At 37.5% G+C, this 19,859-nt stretch overlaps 1 long non-coding RNA gene across 6 annotated transcripts; it reads left to right on the forward strand.

The window, feature by feature from the left end:
- The first annotated feature begins 13,944 nt into the window (after window positions 1-13,944).
- LOC114294648 (uncharacterized) lies at window positions 13,945-19,857 on the forward strand. 6 transcript variants are annotated; one of them, XR_014344176.1, is made up of 7 exons: window positions 13,945-14,332; window positions 14,591-14,677; window positions 14,916-15,055; window positions 15,411-15,511; window positions 16,068-16,116; window positions 16,454-16,968; window positions 19,596-19,857. It is a non-coding gene; the product is annotated as an uncharacterized LOC114294648 (long non-coding RNA). The 6 variants fall into 6 exon arrangements; XR_014344180.1 differs by lacking the exon at window positions 14,916-15,055 and having other exon boundaries at window positions 13,948-14,332; XR_014344179.1 differs by lacking the exon at window positions 13,945-14,332 and having other exon boundaries at window positions 14,459-14,677; window positions 16,810-16,968.
- The last annotated feature ends 2 nt before the right edge of the window (window positions 19,858-19,859 follow it).

The raw sequence follows: 19,859 nt of genomic DNA on the forward strand, positions 1-19,859 counted from the left end.
ATCTATTGAAATGTTGGCTTAATTTTGATTACCCATTTAAAGCTAAAGAGGTAGAACTTCAATGATTTTTATATAAGCCCAATGATGGGGCTGGGTCTGTACATATGGTTGTTTATCACCGATGCTACAACATATGGTTTGGAGCTTTATCTATTTTCCATGATGAATGTGATGTATAAGAGGTCCTGGCATGTAGATGTAGCTCAATGGAATTTATATGTATAGTTATTTTCCTACTTTATGCTTCCGATGAGGCCCCATATGTTATTTACTACAGGTTAAGTGTTCGTTTTCAAACAGGTCATGCCCAAACTTTTAGGGGCGGGTTTGGGGCGTGACAAGTGGTATCAGAGCACGAGTTGCTATCTCACACACGAATCCATTAAGCTTTAGGATGTCCAGAAAAGACTCAGGCATCATGTATGACATCCTTAGTGTACATGAAAGGAATTGATAGCAACGATAATGGTACATGTAATGACGCTAACCGCAATTGTTATTATTCATGTCTGTTATACATTTCTTGTATATATTGTGATTGATTACTATGCAGAACATGGTAAGACCTGTAGATGGGATTAAATCAATAAAGTTGCGCAGCGGAAGCGTGGTAAGAATTCACGTTTAACGGTAAGACAAGTTATATGCCTATGACTAAGTGAAATGTGTGTTATTAATTGTGACTGTAGAATTGATAAATATCTGCGAAGCATCTGTTTAGATGACTTACTTACATGATTTAGTGCGCACATAAGATAATATGTGCGATGTGCACTTTCTGTAACATAGGCACATCCTCCTTATTATAACAATGTTTAAACCTGCGAGTTCGAGAGGTTATTGTAAGTTGATAGTTGCTAAAATAAGTTTCGCATGATACTTTGTAATATGTTGAAAAGGACTGGCCGTGATAAAAAGTTATACATATAGTGATCCTGTTTTGTTCATGCGTAATCTGTAATCTGTAATCAGGATTTCTTACAAGGAATGGTCGAATAATATGAAGAACCCCACCTATATGATGAGTCTGCCCATATGATACCGGTAAAAAAAAAAAAAAAACTGATAAGTTATGACAAAAAAAAATTGGAATTTTGTTTCTGCATTTTAATGCAAACTGTTAAACTAATCCCTATTTTGTATTTAAAAAGGGGTTAAGTAAAGTTTATGACTAACTAGTCAACTTGAACTTATGACGACATGACCAAGTGTCTAGTATGTTGCGAGAAGTTACGAAACTATATGCTCTTTGTTTTGATACTATAAGGATGATTTGTGATCACATGTTTTCAAACAGTAAGTATTTTTCGAAATGATCAAAATGTTATGAACTTCCGACATGTTTATGACATGATAAGCTTTCTGGATAATTTTCCAAAATGACTAGATACGCTACGAAGCTCCGAATGTTCAAGATATGAGAAGATTTCTGAAAGAAATATTCTGCTATGCGTGAATGAGTTCTTTAATTGATAATTTATTGTTGCATACTTGATGAAAGCTTTATGTTGAGCCTCAAGTTATTCTGCCTATCTGTTACAAGTTAAATCAGAGATTGTTCTGTCAAAGTTTAAATAAGTTTAAGGCTATTGAGAATTATTCCATCATCTGATATCTTTGAAAGGCCTGATAAGTTTATGAGTAATATCTCTGAACAACGTATTGTATGTACGTATGAAGGGTTTGAAGAACTTTATGTATTACATATTTTTGGAAAATGTTTTTGTCCATGTTAGAAACATTTTACTACCTATGGAACAAGAATATAAGAATTTCATGGTAAATGTATTATGTGCTTGCTGTCAAGATGTTGACTTTGAGATCTTCTAAGCCAGCATGGATTTTAAATGAATACTACTTTACTGTAATGTGGGAAGTATGACCATTAATGTTTGATCTGTATTTGATTTTACGAATCCTCTACTCTGAACATGTAATTTCTTGATATGAAATTTAGGTTGGCACTTGGAGTTTGTTAGAGATTTGATTTGAACTGATAAGTCTAATTCAGATAATGAACAAAGAGCCATGACGTCGTTGAGTTAGAATTTAATTACTACGATGGGTCTAATTATTGTACGAGGTATATACCTTTGAAACATGATTATGTCGTGAATGTTTCCTTAACCTTTGAGGAATTATGATAATGGGGGTTATTTGTGAGTTTGAATTATGTTTGATAGTTTATGAGCTGCATGCGAACGAATACTTGAAATGAATTCATTTTTGAATACCCTTAAGTTGTCATATTATGTGAAAGATATGATTTGTGAAGTAATAAATTAAAATGTACAAGTTATGAATAATGAGACGATACTTGATGTTATTACATACTACTATCAAGTGGGTTACCCTATTTCGCTTTATTTTCTCTAACTTTCTCTTCTACCACTCGGGGAGAAAGATTGTCTCTAACTCTCTCCGTCCTTCTAGAACCTTCTATCTTTTACTATAGGAACTAATTTGCTTGGGGAACTATTAGTGTCATTGGCTTAAGAGGCCAGGTTTCACTCAAACTAATCTTACTTGGCCTCATTGAAAGAGAATTTACGGAGTAATTGTTGCTTAACGAAATTAGTTTAACATTAGCAACTCATTTCATGTGTTTCTAAATTACCTATTTGTTCAGTTATCAAGTCCAAAATGATGAATTTGAATTCCCTTTAACTTTCATCCTAATTCTCTTTCTTTTCTCTTTCTCTTCTACCATTCAAGAAGAAAGTTTTTCTCTAACTCTCACCGTCCTTTTTGAAACTTCTCTCTTTTGTTCTAGGAACTAATTTGCTTGGGCAACTATTAGTTTCATTAGCTTAAGTGGTCAAGTTTAGCTCAAACTAATCTTTCTTAGCCTCCAAGAAAGAGAATATACAGAGTAATGGTAGCTTAACGATATTACTTTTACTTAAGCAACTCATTTAATGTTTTCTAAATCACCTAAGTGTACAATTCTTAAGTCCAAAAAGATGAATTTGAATTCGCATTAATTTTCATCCTATCTCCCTTTTTTTCTCTAACTATCTCTTCTAGTTCTCAGGAAGAAAGTATCTCTCTAACTCTCTCCATCATTTTCCATTCTTCTCTCTTTTTCTCTAGGAACTACTTAGCTTAGGGAACGAATAGTTTCATTAGCTTAAGTGGCTAAGTTTAACTCAAACTAATCTTGCTTAGCCTTCAAAAAAGATATTTTACTTAGTTATTGTGCCATAAGGATATTAGTTTAACTTATGCATCTTATTTAAAGTTTTCTAAATCACCTAAGTGTTCAATTCTCAAGTCCAAGTGGATGAATTTGAATTCCATTTAATTTTCATCCTAATTCCCTTTGTTTTCTCTTACTTTCTCTTCTACCACTCAAGAAGAAACTTTTCCTCCAACTCTCTTCGTCCTTCTCCAACCTTCTCTCTTTTGTTATAGGAACTAATTACATTAGGAAACTATTAGTTTCATTAGCTTAAGTGGCCAAGTTTAACTCAAACTAATCTTTCTTAGCCTCCAGGAAAGAGAATATATGGAGTAATTGTAGCTTAACGATATTTCTTTTACTTAAGCAACTCATTTAATGTTGTTTAAATCACCTAATTGCTCAATTCTCAAGTCCAAAAAGATTTATTTGAATTCGAATTAATTTTCATCCTATTTCCCTTTCTTTTTTCTAACTTTATCTTCTACCACTGAGGAAGAAAGATTCTCTCTAACTCTCTCCGTCCTACTAGAACCTTCTTTCTTTTATAGTAGGAACTAATTAGCTTAGGCAACTATTAGTTTCATTAGCTTAAGAGGCCAAGTTTCTTTGAGAAGCTTTGACCCTTTCTTGAGGCTTCTCCAAGAAGCCATGGCTCTCTTCCTCTATAAAACAAACCATCCCTCTCCATTTGCAAGGGTTAAAAAATTTAGCCAAGGCATATACATACTCTCCTCCATATCTCTCTCATCCAAGGTCAAATACTCTATTGTTCTTTGCCATTACACCACACCTCCTAGCACAACACCTCCACCATCCATCCAAGCACCTTGGAGCTATTTTTCAGAGGTTGAAGGCTCACCTTCTGGGTCCAGAACTTGCTGCATTGCTATGCTACAAGGGTAAGTCATCATTTCCCCCATTTTTGCATTATTTTGCTTCATAACTTAGCCCTATTCGCAAGAATTTTTGGGTTTCGTCTTAAACTGAAAAGTGTCCTGTTTTGAGCTCCTCTTAAAGTTTGTTTAAGGATACTTTTATGTTTGAGGTCATCTACCTCCTTGTATGCTCCATCCCTCTTTGTTGGCTTATTTTGCTTCCTATCTTAGCCTTACTTGCAAGCATTTTTGAGATTTGTCATAAAATGAAAAGAGTCTTATTTTGAGCCCGTCTTGAAGTTTGATTAAGGGAATTTTTCTGTTGGGGGTCATCTACCCCCTTGTATGCTTGTTTGCATCTTGTTTTGAGCCTTGCATCTAGGCCTTTGTTTCATGCTTTGTTTGGCCTTCTAGCCACTGAAATCCAATGGATTTTCAGTGGCTATCACACTATTTTGAGAGCCAAAATCAAAGGGGGGTGATCCCCTCTCTCCTTGTCTTGTTTGTTGGCCCTTTTGGCCTTCCAAAGGACCCCCATTTTGCATGCTTTGAAGTCTTGTTTTAGGCCATTATTTGTGAGGTTTTAGGTCTGCCTTAACTCTATCTGGAGCCCCTTTGGCCATATTTTGTGTCTATCATGCATGTGTGGAGCAATCCTCCTCAAGGCCTTTCAAAGGGGCTTTCATTTTCTTGATTCATTGACCCATTCCAGGACCTTTTTGGTGGGTTTTGGGACCTTCATAACCTATTTCTAGAGTTGGTTTTGCCATTTGGCGTGTCCGTCATATAGGTGTGGAACAACCCCTTGCATGGCCCTCCAAAGGAGCGCATCATTTTTGCATGCATTGACTGAGTTTCAGTGGTTATTTGGGCATATTTTAGCATACCATATTGCTATTTTTGTCTGGTTTGGTGACCTCTCTTATGCTTCATATACATGAAATGTAAACCATGCTTACTAGCCTATGTTGCATGTTGTTTTAGCCCTTCATGTTAGCACTTTTTGGCCATGCTTAAAACTGATTTGGTGCATGTTTAGGATTGCCTTGGCTCTGTTTTCATGCCTCATGGTCAAATAATGCTTGCTTTGCATACTTGTGGTTCAATGCATTTGCCTAGTTTTGAGTTTCGGGGCTTATTTCGTGCATTGGGTGACATGTTTCCATGATTTGGGACCATTGAGCATCTTATTTCAGTGCTGGAAATTGCATGTTTGTATGCCATCTTTCATCCCTTGCCATGCTTTGGTAGAGTGGCATTTGATGCCTTAGGATCGGTCCCTTGCATCGTGCATGTTTGCATGTGTTTCGGTTGTCTCATTTCCGTCATATGGCCACTGATGTGAGTGTGGATGAGGTCCACTCATATTGGTGTAAGTCCATCTTGCATTGTGTATTCCATTTCAGTCCGTAGCATGCTAGGTTGCATGTTAGAGCATTGTGCATGCCATGTTACATCACGCGCATTGTGTATGCCATTTTAGTCCATAGCATTTCGTATGCTAGGTTGCATGTTAGTTGCATTGTGTATGCCATCTCATTTGCATTGTGTTTGGGATAGGAGTTAGCCCAAACATGGGAAACAAGGAACGTTTCGTACTCAAAGTGACGAAACGCGTCTCAATTTCCGGTCACCGACACTCCGGATTATCCATGATGGAGTCTAGGTCTTGTTGTGTTTTCATGTGCATTCATTTCACATCAAGTCGTGCAATTCGAATCCTCGGCCATCATGCATCAAGATGCGTGATTGGTGGCACGAGGATTGAGGTCTACACTCCCTTGAGCTTGTGCAAGGATGGGGAGAGTGGTCTTGCACACATATGTTGAAAATACCTTGCTTTCTCTCTCTCTTGCCTTTGTTGCAAAAAAAAACCAGAATCCAAGGGCAGAAAGTGGTCGACCGACCAGGTTTTTTGGCAGGCCGACCACCTTTTTTGGTTTCTACCACAAAGGGTGGTCGGTAGGTGTTTCCCAAGCCAATATCTAGTCGGCAGCCTTCCCAAGGTGGAGTTCATCCTTCTGGAGCTTTGTGCAAGTTTCTAAAATCAGTTGCAAACAAAGGCGAGACGAGGCATCGCAATGGATTTCCGCGCAAGGCAACTCGAGCATGCATCTTTCATCATTCGGAATAGAGCTTAGGCGGTCCATGAATTTGCATACTAGTTTAGTTAATTTGTTAATTAATTAGGGTTTTGTAATATTTAATTATTCATTCGGACTGTAATTATTTATTCGGACCCTCCGAGCGATGGCACAATTGTAATAAGTGTGCGTGTGTGTGATGTATGTCTTCCAACCCCACGTCCTTTGCCCTTTTATTTACCAGCTTATGATGGTTAGATTAGGGCATGTTTCAATTAGCATACTTATGCTATGCATGCGTGCATCCATACATTTGTCTTGCATGCACCGGGCTCGGCACATCATACTATCTACATTGTATTTCAATTCCAAGTTGAATACGTGTTAGTTGTAGCACCATCATATGCCATCTTAGAATAGCCGAGCCTATTGTAGTTGCATCTCGTATGTGTTGCATTAGCCATCTTAACATGAACTAGGATCATGCATATGATTATTAACTAGTTTCTGTTTTGGCTTGGAGTACTCGGTAAGCATTTATGTTTTAGCATCCTTGCATGAGTGTAAGTGTTGCCATGATAGCATGCTTACCATGAGGCTATGTGCTTATGTGTTATAACTGCCTGAATGCTTGTGGGTGAAGGTTGGGTTGCTTGAATTGGAATAATTCGCCGAAACCCGTGTTTTAGCCTACTTGCGAGTAGCAAATTTCAATCCATTTTCAAAACAAACGGATATGCGATGTTTTGTTCCAATTTAGGGAATTCAGTCTATACTTGTATGCTATGCGCATCACATAGTAATTCTAGGCTAATAAACCAGAATAAGAGTGCATAATGTTTTCAAAAATTTATATCATGGTTAGTAGAGGCCAACCTTTGATCGGGCGAGCCGGGGTGCTCATAGCTGACCTTCCCCAATCGTACCCAACTTCCCGAGCCGAGGCAACTTTGGTGATGACGGACATGTGGCCTTAGGCAAACGAGTCAGGGTTTCCTAAATTCCCCCATAAAAAATATTTAGGTGGCGACTCTGTATCTGGCAAAGTAGTCCATGTTTGGCACTTATTTACAAAAAATCTATTTTCAAAAATGATTTGCCGGATTTGGACTCTTTGGTTCAGATTTAGAACCATGACAATTTGAGTCCTGAACTGTAGTCAGCCCTAACGAACAGAACGGGATTCCCTCCCGGGACGTTCGGGGACGTCTACAGTTTCTGGCGACTCTACTGGGGAGTTAGAGAACTTGACTCGAACTCGTGATATCTGGTTTTGACTACACTTGTGTGTTTCTTTGCATTGCATTTGCATTGGTGCGCCTAGGACACCGTGTTTGCCGTATGGTATTCCTGAACGGTTTGCCGGAGGCTCGCTTCGAGAAGCATGCCATAAGGCTGACCGGTTGCGGGCTCTGCCACGACGGGAACACAAACCCCGATTTTACTGGGGCACCCTTTTTGACCATTCGACCTAGTGCATATTCGGAATCCATAGTGACCATTCCAAGCTAGGACAGGTTACTTACCCGATCATAGGTTGTTTGAAACCGCTGCGTGCGTGGTTTCAGAAAAATAGGACAGGGAAACCCTACCCCAACATAGGGGTGTTTTGGTTCTCGCTTGCTTGTTATGTGCTTTCAGAGTGCGTCTCTACAGGAATGCATGTATTAGTTTGCAAGTCTGGGTATCAGGCCTGTGGGCATCACCAGTTCAGTATTTTGGGAATCAGTTATCTGCGGGTATCAGATTCAGTTTTTGGGGCAGTAATTTGGGGAACAGTGATCAGTGGTTGAATATAGTTATCCAGCCATGCCTATATCTGTCCTAGTGAAATTGGGCTGAGCTGCTGCCTATTTTCTCTTTCAGTTTGGAGAATTCAGTTCAGAGCAGTCAGTATCTTCCTTCGCTGAGGCAAAGCAGAGAAAGGCCAGTTAGGACGCATCGGTTCATCTGATCCGTCAGTCACCAGTCACATCACCTCCGGTCAGCTCAGCGGACTCGTGATGACACAGAATTAAGAGGAAATAGTGGTTATGGAAGCCGCATTAAACCAGGGAATCATCATACAGGGTGATACCGGCGTCGAAGTGCCACACCCACCCAGGTCACCTACCGCGCGTCCGATCTGGAAACGCCAATTATTTCAAGCTCAAGAGCCCACTACCTTTGAGTTGATGAGAATGATTGGCAACCTTCAGAGGTCTGTGGCTGATGTCACCTACAGAATGTCGACCCCGCCACCAATCACATCGTATGCCGGGAACTTCATGCCAGAGGAGCCCCCGCTACTAGGGTGAATTGTAATAGAGCTCAGCCAACCTGAAGCTGTCTCGAGCTCTGGCAATGATATGTCAACAGCAACTGGACTTCGCACTGGTCAAGCAACCCAAACCTTCCACCAAGCTGAGGCTAGCAGAAAGAACAAGATGAAGGTGGACATTGATCCCTATGAATGACTTCAGCAAGCTGTTGAGGCTCTAAAAGCCGAGGGTTTGCATAAGCAACAAGTACTCGCAGTTGTGGCTAAGATTGTGGATGACATCTTCCCAACTCAGGCCGAGAGCAATTTTAGCCAGAGGAAAAATTGAGATGGGGACCGTTGTACCAGAACAGTTCCTTCCAATCCTAACCCTGCACCTGGAAAAGATCAGAGAGCTAAGGCAGCACCTGCCGATCCTTTTTCGAGTGCGCCCAGCAAAAGTCAGCAAACCTCGAAGTATCTGCCTCGAGGTCACAGGGTCTTCCATGCCCCCTACATGCCTTTGTCTAAGGCCCTTCAAATCCTCGTCGAAAAGGGCATCTCAAACCCCTCGAGCCTCGGCCTCTCCCGAGTCCCCTTCCAGCTAAGCATGATGGTACCCAGTACTGTGCATACCATCAATAAACCGGTCACAGCACCGACAACTGCTTCCGTCTTTGCCACAAAGTGCAAGATTTGATTGACAATGAAGTCATCCTCCCGCCAAGCTCGGCAAAGTCTGTCACCATCGGGTTGGTGGATTTCGAGGATAATGCAAGTATGTGATCAGGGGTTGGACCACCTGCGGGCGGCGCACGGTTTACCTCAGATGTGGCGTACGACACGCACTATTTTGAGCATTTGCGAATGCTAGTTTTGTAGTTTCTGACTTAGGTGTTGAGTTAGTTCTGTAGTTTTGTTTTAAGTCTGTCTCATTGTCTTGAGTCAGTCTTTTTGATTAAGGGTCTGTCTTGTTGTATCGAGTCAGTCCTGTTGTACAAAGGTCGGGTGATTCCGGGGGTGTTACCTCGGGCATCACCACTTTGTTTTGCGTTTGTCTTTTCGTTTTGTTTTGAGTCTGTTTCTGCCTAGGGCTAGTTACACCAACAAATTTGAATGGAACAGTAGTAATTTTCACACTCTTGCATTTGTTTCTGCCTTGTGCCGGTTGTGCCAGGAAATCTAGGATGAATTGACGGAGCATCTCACCTGCTCTTTTGCACCTTTAAATCATTGCATTGACCTAAGTTTTTCAAAACTTTTTCTAAAATGATGTGTTGAAAACAAAGAAGAAGGAATTCCTCGGGATTTGCAAAAAATTGATCAATTGAGAGAAAGAGAGGCATGCTAAGCCCTTAATGATTGAGATCATGTTTGTTAATGTGAGTACTGCGAAGGATCTTGGCTTGATCCAGATTGGTTCCGCACTGTCTTCAGCGCGAGCGACTAGTCGCTCTCTTAAAAGATTTCAAAAAATGTTTTGCGCGGTCCTGCGAAGACCTGTGTGGAATCGCTCTTGAGATTGTGCAGCTTAGGATCGCTCTCAGCCTCGAGAATCAACCCCTTCGCTTCCAAACCTTGAACCTTAATTCAGAATGTTCGACGGTCAACCACAACGTAAAGCCCGTGTGGCCGGATCAGAAGCAACCCATGAACTAGGGGCGAGAATATCATATGTGATCAAAGGAAGCTTCCGAAGCTAGATCAAAAGCAGCCCTCGAACTAGGGGCAAAAATGCCAGATGCGCTCGAAGAGTCAAAGATGAGTCGTTTCTGCAAACCAGGGAAGACTAGCAAGAATGCCAAATCCCAGAAAGGGGAAAGAAGAAAGTATTGCTGAAGGACAACCAAGTTCCTATCCACAACACTAGGGGCAAATTCACCCTCCATTAGATGGACTCCTACATCATCAGCGAACAATAGCCACTCTCTTGGATTTAGATAACTTCAGATCTCAAAACCATTTGACATGGACAAAGCTACACTTTTACCCTTGAGAGGCTCGTTGGGCCGAAAACCCGGAAGGGCGACCCAGGCAAAAGTTAGAGCAAGAAAAAGAACAAAAAAAAAAGAAAAAAAAGAAAAAATGCAAAGAATAAAGAAAATGAAAAGAAAAGATGAAAAAAGAAGAAAAAAAATGAAAAGAAAAGAAGAATAGAGCTCGCAAGGTTGAAAACCCGGAAGGGCAGCCTTGGCAAAAGTTAGAGCGCAAAAGGAGAGGTCAATACCCGAGTGTACCTTACCCCCAAACTACGTAAGGCTTCATTCCCATCTTTGGGATACGTAGGCAACTTCATTCTGAAGTCCAGCCATAAACACTTCAAATTGAACTGTGTCCGTGCGATGGTTCTGGTCATCTTTGACTTCTCTATATCCGAGAGTTTGGTTGTGATCGTCACCTTGAAAACTGGTTACAGTGTGCTGCGATGCTATTCAAACAAGGGGCAACTTTCCGTTGCCATACAGTGCGCTGCGGTGCCATTCAAACAAGGGGCAACTTTCCATTGCCATGCAGTGCCGTTCAGACAAAGGGCAATTCTCCTTCGGATCTGAGGTTGTGCATCTCGAGAGTAAGTTCCGTGCTCGTTGAGCAGTGGTTGTTTGCAAAAATAGTTTTGAGAATTTTTACTGAGGTTGGCTAATTCTCTCGAAAATTATTCCACTTTTCCAAAACTAGACCATTTTTTGGACCCAAAAGGGAAAATTTTCAGTGCTCATAACCTAACTTGCATGATTTCAAATCAGAAAATTGAACAAGCATGTTAATCTAAGTCGCATGTTGGTCAAAATTGTTTTAGTAGAAAGCCAAAAACAAAAAATAGTCAAAATGATGAACTAGGGGCACAGTTGAGTCAGGTTTTCTGTCTTTTTCCCTTTATCAACGCACTTGCCAGAAAGGGCATCATACCTGCCGGAAAAGGGCATAACTAAAGCTAACAACAAAAGGTCGAAAAGCTCTCTTATCCTCCAAGCAGCGAGGTATGAAGCCAAGTGTGAAGCACGAACTGGAATGGAGTAGGATATTCCATTCCCTCATCTGGACAGATCTGATCACGTCCAAACTCCCCAGCAGAGCATTATCAACCGATGTCAATTGCAGATCTGCTGCACATCTAGCCGCATCACAACCCCTCTGTGGGGGAAGTTCACTGTTGTGAGCAGAAGAAAGAGAATCTAGCAGAATGCTAGGGGCAAGAGCCCGCAACTTCTTATTTACCCATCAACCACCCAGGGGAGGGATAAAAAATGAGAGATTGAAGAATAGAGAGATGTGCGCTGAGAGAAAAAGTGAGAAAAAGGGCTTTTTCAGAAAAAAACAGAGCCTGAGGGCCGAGTGATGCGAGAATCACAAATGAGAAAGGGTGGGAAATAATACTCGGAGAAACTGGCTCCTCGTGCACTGAGAGGTCTCTTGCCATTGGAACATGTTTGTGTGTCGTGTTAGTCGTTTTGTTTGTCTCGATTCTCGTTTTGAGTCGTTTCGAGTGCTTATAGATGTGTTTAGGTTGTTTTACCTTGTTTTTCCTTTGTTGTGTGGTGTTTAGGTTGTTCTACTTTTGTTTTCCATTATCGAGTCGTTTTGGTTATGGTCAGTTATAGGCTCAATACCCGGTTGAGAACCCTTTTCCCATTTCACTTTCAAAAAATCGTTTTGTGCTTAGAGTGCTGTGCCATTCTCCACATTTGTGCAAAACAAAATTTGTTCTTTTATAAAACCGCAGGATTCAACCCAGGTCATACGGGAACATTAAAACCAGGACCTATCTGAAGCTATATAGGTTCCAGACTTCGAAGCAATAGAAAAAAAGGAAAATGTCAAGCATTTGAGTTGGTTTCAACTTCTACAAGTTCCGTCGTCGCATCCTGTATGTTCAGAATGAGCTGTGTGTTCAAAATTAAAAGACTACTGTATTATGAGCCGTGTGTTCAGATTGAGCAGAGTTGTGTTATGAGCTGTGTGTTCAAAATTAAAAGACTAATGTGTTATGAGCCATGTGTTCAGATTGAGCAGTGTTGTGAGTTGTGTGTTCAAAATTGAAAATGTATGAGCTGCGTGTTCAGAATTGAAATGTGTGAGCTGCGTGTTCAAAGTGAAGTGAATGAGCTGTGTGTTCAGACATGAAAATTTATGAGTTGCGTGTTCAAAATTAAGAATGAGCTGCGTGCAAATGAAAATGTATGAGCTGCGTGTTCAGAATTGAAATGTGAAAGCTGCGTGTTCAAAGTGAAGTGAATGAGCTGTGTGTTCAAACATGAAAATTTATGAGCTGCGTGTTCAGAATTAAGAATGAGCTGCGTGCAAATGAAATGAATGGGCTGCGTGTTCAACTTTCAACAAGTGTGTGCTGTGTGTTCACAATCAAAAATGGGCTGCGTGTTCAGAAATTCAAGAGTTTGGGCTGCGTGTTCTACTTTCAAAAACTGTAGACTGCGTGTTCACTACAAGAGTGTGGGCTGTGTGTTCACACTACTACAAAAATAGTTAAAGATCACACTTTGACAAAAAAAAAAAAAAGATCTCACTTTTATTGAAAGTGTGATAAAAAAAATTAGATTGATATTTTAATCACACTTAATTTGATTGAGTGTGATACTATTTATTTTTTATGTCACTTTTCAAGTAAGTGTGATTATATATATATTTTTTAATCACACCTTCTAATTAAAGTGTGATTATATATACACTACTACTTTTTAATCATACTTTTTAAACAAGTGTGATTATATATATATTTTTTAATCACACATTCTAATTAAAGTGTGATTATTTATATATTTTTTAATCACACTTTTTAATTAAAGTGTGATCATATATATATTTTTTAATCACACATTCTAATTAAAGTGTGATTATTTATATATTTTTTAATCACACCTTCTAATTAAAGTGTGATTGTATCACTATTACAAAAATAATTAAAGATCACACTTTGATAAATGAAAATATCTCACTTTTATTAGAAGTGTGATAAAAAAAATTAGATTGATATTTTAATCACACTTAATTTAATTGAGTGCAATAATATTTATTTTTTATGTCACTTTTTAATTAAGTGTGATTATATATATATATATATATATATATTTAACCCACTACAACAAAACTGAGTTTTTACGACTTCACATCAACGACATACAGTAAATGCAAGCCGTGGTTTCTCACTTTTACGGCTTGTTTTTTTGGCATGTCGTAAATAATTTTTCAACCACGACGTGTCTATTGTGTAGGTCGTGAATGCTAATAACAATGACTTTTTTAAGGCTTGCAATGTTAGCCGTAAATAATAAAACTTTTTATAACATGCATATGGCATGCCGTTGATACATTAACTATAAAAATATTGAACATTTCACGATGCACAAAAAGTCAATCGTTAAAAATTACACTTTCCACGACGTACAAAAGCCAGCCGTTTAAAATATTATGCTTTCCACGACACGCAATTGCTGTCGTGAAAGGTATGATCAGGAAACAAAATAATAATAATACAAAAATGTTTCAGGCCCCATTTTCCCCCACCCCCTCTCTCTCTCTCATTGGTTACATTTTTTTTCCTTCTCCTCCAATCACCACCCGCCACGTGTGTATGGAGTGGTAGAGGTAGTGATTGGAGGAGGTCTCTATCATGGCTCATAATAATAATAATAATAATAATAATAATAATAATAATAATAATAATAATAATAATAATAATAATAATAATAATAATAGTGCCAAAATAAAAATTTTGAGCGCTAAAATGAAAAATTTAGCGGCAAATTAACCCCCCAAACAAAATAAAAAATCCAAAACAACACCAGCACTATCAAAATTAAAAGAAATAAAAATGAAGAGACACATATGGAGAATAGCATAATCATTTTCTCCATCATCGACTGAAGTTCGTCGGCGACCAGTGCTTCCGTCGGCTACTATTACTTCCATCGGCCTCCTTTTTTTCCTTTGTCAGGTATGTAATTACATCATTCTTTGTATCGCAGTGCCTCTTCTTAGTCCTCTTTGTCCAAATTTGAGGTAATTCGTGATGAGGCATAAGGAAATTGAAGCCAATGCCTCAACACTTTGAAGTTATTTTCTGAATCTTTGAAACTATTTTCTGAATCTTTGAAGCTTTTTTTTTATTGGGTGAATGAATCTTTGAAGCTATCTAATATCTATCTATGTTTTTCTCGCATAGCCCTAAAGTGTTCGACATCAATCGGTTTAGGGTAAACAGAAGTTGCGACTTTTATTCTTGAACAGAGCTTCGATTCTTCTTCTTCTTCAACATAGCTTCGACTTGCAGACCTAACAGGTTAGTTTCGACGTTTCTTCTTCTTCTTCTTCTTCTTCTTCTTCTTCTTCTTCTTCTTCTTCTTCTAATTTGAAAATACTGTTACAAAGTTCAGTTTTCATTATTTATTTATTTATTATTGTCATTATTGAGTTCAAGCATGTGTTGTTGATGAATTTTACTTATCTTTCTCCATTTTTCTAGTTTTGTTTTTTAATCTAACGTTGTAGTATGAATTACTTTTGACAAATTTGGTCAGATTTGTTAAGTTGATCCCAGTCCTCCTAAGAAAGATGGCTCAGAAGAAAGCCCTTGTTCGGAAATTTCCTAGTGTTGAAATTATTTGCTGCACAACCGTGATTCGTTCTCAGCTTCATTCTTCATCTCAATTGATGAAATGTAAGGAAGCTAGTTACAAGGGTTTTGATTTTTCTGAATTTTCTTTTTCAATTTTGTGGCTGAGAATCTGTAATCTAATGATGAATTATGCGTTAAGGGGAGCTAGTTACAAGGGTTTTGATTTTCGTGGATAATTTGTAAATCTAATGATGAATTGTCTGTTTACTTTGTCATATTCTATTGAGAATTTGCCATATTTACTTCACAAATGATTATTCACGTAATTTTCTACAATCCTCAGCAATCAAAATAACATTGATTATTTTTATTATTATTATTACTTTTGAATTGAAATATAAAGTGCTTTAGTAGATGTTTAATATTCTGTTGGGAATGGACACATTTCATTATGCAGGATAATATGACAATGGATTTTGATGAGAGGTACTTCCATGGGAAACCACAAAATAGCTTCCACAAAGCAGTGAATATCCCTGATGTGGCAGTTTTTCCAAGGTGAGATTGGGCTTTTTTTAACTTGGAAACTATAATTTTTTTTTATTTTTATAATTCGCACTTGTATTTATTTTCGTTATTTTCCATTTTTGTTGTGTTGGTCCCAGTTTACACCATGAGCTCGTGCATTCAAAAGAAACGCGGCATTTTATTTGTTCACTGAATGCTCATAATTGATATGTTGCTTCTGTTTTCATCTACTCTTGAGAAAATCTATGTATGATGCAGTTCCTATTTTAGCTATTGATAGTGGACATAAATTTGACTTGTGTCTTGAATTTGTTCATTATTGATTCATAGGCTATTACTTCAACATTTCATGATATCCATAGAATTTTCATCTAACTTGAAATAACACATGCAGTCCTTGGTGTTAGTTTGGTTGTTATCACAAATATGAGATACGGGATACGACTGTCTATTGTAAAGATGGTTCATCAAGCTATTTTTTAGTAGTCCTTTTCTCCATTTTTTTGTGGTCTGCTCAGCAGTACATTGTGTAGTGTATCCTAGTTTTCTCTCCAAAATGCACCTTAACTGTAGTTTGTGCAAGTAGGAATGCAGAGGAAGTGTCCAAGATAGTCAAATCTTGTAACAAGTATAAGGTCTGAGCTCCTTGCTTTTGAGGGTTGTCTGATTTTTCTCTTTTTCTTTCAATTGTTTCTTATTGTTTTTCAGTTGCTAATATATAATGTGAATGGGTAACTCTTCTTTTACGCATTTGAGTTTTGGGCTATTGGATTGTTCAAACTGATAATTATTTGTATCCATTCATTAGGCATGAAAATCCAAATTTGAAATGCAGAAAAGAACCAAATATAATGGTTGCTTTTACTTAACATATACATATTCACTATAAATAATTTTGACAACTGGCTTATTTATTTGAACTTTTCTTTTATTTTTTTTATAATTTATTTTCTGGTTTAATTTGATGAGCAGGTCCCTATGGTGGAGCCACATCACTCGAGGGTCATACATTATCACCTCATGGAGGTGTTTGCATTGACATGAATTTGATGAAAGTATGAGCTTGTTTCTTGTTATAAATCACGCCACATGATTTTAAGGCCCCTTTTATCAGTAAAATTTAGTTTATTGACATTCATTAATAACTTGATTTTGTTTTAGCTATCAACCATACATTTTGGTGCTTTCTAATGCATTTTAATCTCAACATAGGGTTCGCATATGTTTGTTTTATAATGGAGATTATTTTGAATACTTTTCTTAGGTCTATTTTGGCCCTTTGGTGATATAATGTGTAGTTCATGTCACTTATGTTTCACTAGGTCCAGGGACCCCATTTGTAGATTTTGGCTCAATCAATAAGGCCTACTTGTTTCATGTTAGTGGTGAAGCTTGTGCAGGCTCACCTTATTGCTTTACTTCGGGTCTGTGCGGTCGTCTCTGATTGAATGCCTTGGAGTGGAGACTTTCTACTAGTTTCCTTTCTTGTGACCCTCTCTCTCTCTCTCTCTCTCTCTCTCTCTACTTTATTTTATTATTATTATTTTTTTGCAATTTTTGAGTTATATAAAGTGTGATATCTTCTGTTAATGGAACCAAAATGGCTCTCTCTCTCTCTCTACTCTAGTTTTTTTTTTTTTTTTTTTGCAATTTTTTGAGTTATATAAATTGTGATATCTTCTGTTAATGGAACCAAAATGCATTCTTTCTATTGTCTACAAACATTTTTTTTTGAACTTTCCTTCAAATTTTTTATTTTATAGGATCTTTTATTCCAAAAATCCTAAATCAGATGATCCAAAATCTCAAAATGAGCAATTTGTTAAATGGGATTTGTATTTGAGATGATACTATCATCATTGCTCTGCCAATTTTTGAAGTACCCATTCTAATTTATTCTAAACTTTGAGTAGGGTTGACTGGACATAAAAATAAAAAGGGCATTCAATATTTGGTGTTATGAGCTCACATCAACAACTAAGGTGTTCAATTATTTTTTTGAGGGATAAAAATGGCATTCTAATTAGCTCAAGATGTTGGTTTTTTTTTTTTTTTTTTTCGAAGGTGACAATTGATAATCCAAGCAACTCAAGGTATTCAAAAATTTCTTTTACGAATGAAAAATATAGAAAATACATCCATTAAATGTATGAAAAAGAAAAAAATTGAAAATGAATACCTTCTCACATCTGTGGTGCCACCTGTCTACAAATATCATGCCATTTGTGTGTCTTTTGATTTCTTATGTGATAATTGAATGTTCCAAATCCACAAAACAATAAATAAAATAAATCAAACACAGAGAACACAGAAATACGTGATTCGGCCTAACGCCTTGGTCCTCCAGCCTCCGTAAAACATCCCTGCAGTAAATCTGAACATTAAAAAATACACAACCCCTCACAGCACGAGTGTTATAGGCTGTTTGCAATGAACATCTAATCTAACCCAATTTTTGGTTGATATTCTTAGTAGTTAGTTGTCTAATCTTATCTTTATTTATTCTCGAGGCATAATTCTTTGCACATGATCCACAGTCTAGGCTATAAACATGATGATTGATGCGAGGTTTGGTGCGAGTTAGTGACAGAGAGTTCTTGAGAATGCTAACGGACCACTTTCTAGCCTCGAATACCTTCCTTTTGCAGAACAAATGAACAACTGGGCTTTTGCTTTTTCTTTATGATGAATCTTTTTCTTTTTTCTTTTTTCTTTTTGGGGTCTAGATCCTGTATAATGACTTAGCTTTTCTTTGTGGATTACTTTTTCTAATTGTTTTTGACTCCTCTAAGTGCAACATTTCTGCCAGATACATCTTGATCTATATAAAAAAAAGTGACCTTTATTTTTATTTTCCTCTATTTTAAAGTCAACCAAGAACATTTTTGCATCTTGCTTTCTTATTTTTTTCCCAAATCTTCAACCTAAAGTGCACATTGATAATTTTTAACCATGTTCATTGATGCCTCCTATTTTTGTAGAAAATAGGAGTTTCTTTCACAGGGGTCATGCGTTATACTACCCACAGGGGTCATGTGTTATACTACCCTGACATTCTTCTTTAGGTAATAAAGCTAGGTGTTCTTGTATGTAAGGGAGAAGATTATTATATTAAAATATGAAGGGTCTCAATTAGAGTTACAATTACAATGTCAAAAAGGAGTAAAATAAAATATCCTAATACCATAATTTCTCCACATGAAGCACTGGACTTTAAAAAATTAAAATTGAGGGTTGGCTCATCTTCTATAAGGAGGGTCTATGTTCCAGTTCTTTCTGCACTTGATGTTGCTTTTGTACTAGTTATAAACTAAAGAGTAGTGGAGTTCTGTTTCTCTTTAAAATAATAGTTCACCTTTTTAACAGTGGTGGAGTTCTATTTCCCTTTGTTCCCAAACTTTAAGTTTTCAATTTATTTTCAAAAAGATTTTCAATAGTGGAAAGAAAATGATAAAATCAGCTTTACTTTCCATTATGAAGAATAGCTACAACAGAAATTCAAACTGAAATGTAAATAAATGAACATTTTTTTAACTTCTCAACTCTTAACTTCTTCAATGCTTCACTTCAGTTGACGGTTCTCGGCTTCAAGACTACAATCAAGTGAAACCATGCTTAAATGCGCTGAAAGGGAAGAAGTATAAACAATAAACTTTCAAATTTAAGGGTACTATAAAGCAAGAGTTAGAGAGAATATTGGTGCTAGTTGTATGATTTAATTTTAACTTCTCGTGGTGATAAGGATAGAATTGGGAATATTTCTTAGAAGCTATGCTTTTAATCAATCATGGACAGAATTTTGTGTCCTCGTTTTCTGCAGGATGTTCACAGAAGCAATATCTTCTTTTGTTTCTGTCCCCTAGCATGCCCATTATGTTCAAATTTGTGGTGGTGTTATGTGAGGTTGCTTTTGTTCTTTAGTTTTTTTTTTAATCTTTACAATATCGTTTCTGCTTCATTGAAAGATATTCAATCTATTTTTATTTGCAGTTGGACCTCATTTATTCAATTTCTATCAATGCTCAGAAATTGTTTTGCATTTCTTTTCCTATGCTTGTAATAAAAAACAGAGTAGTTGTATTCTTATCTTTACTAATATTGTTGCTTCCTCCAGATACATGCATGATGAGCTAATTCATTGCAAGGTATCCACTGTTGAACCAGGAGAGTAACAAGAGTTGCTGAGGTCATGTTCGAATCATTGATATGATTAGCATATACCCCACACTGAAGCTCCTCATGAAGCTCCAATCCTTTCAAGTGGTTACTTCCATTTTTATCCTATTGAAGCTCCTCATGAAGCTCCAATCCTTTGAAGTTGCTGCAAAGCAATAAATATTGAGCTAAAGCAATTTTCTCATCATGAGTGTTTATGTTT

This window comes from Camellia sinensis, chromosome 11 (assembly GCF_055761805.1).
Source record: "Camellia sinensis isolate YWXY chromosome 11, ASM5576180v1, whole genome shotgun sequence".
NCBI classification, from domain to species: Eukaryota; Viridiplantae; Streptophyta; class Magnoliopsida; order Ericales; family Theaceae; genus Camellia; species Camellia sinensis.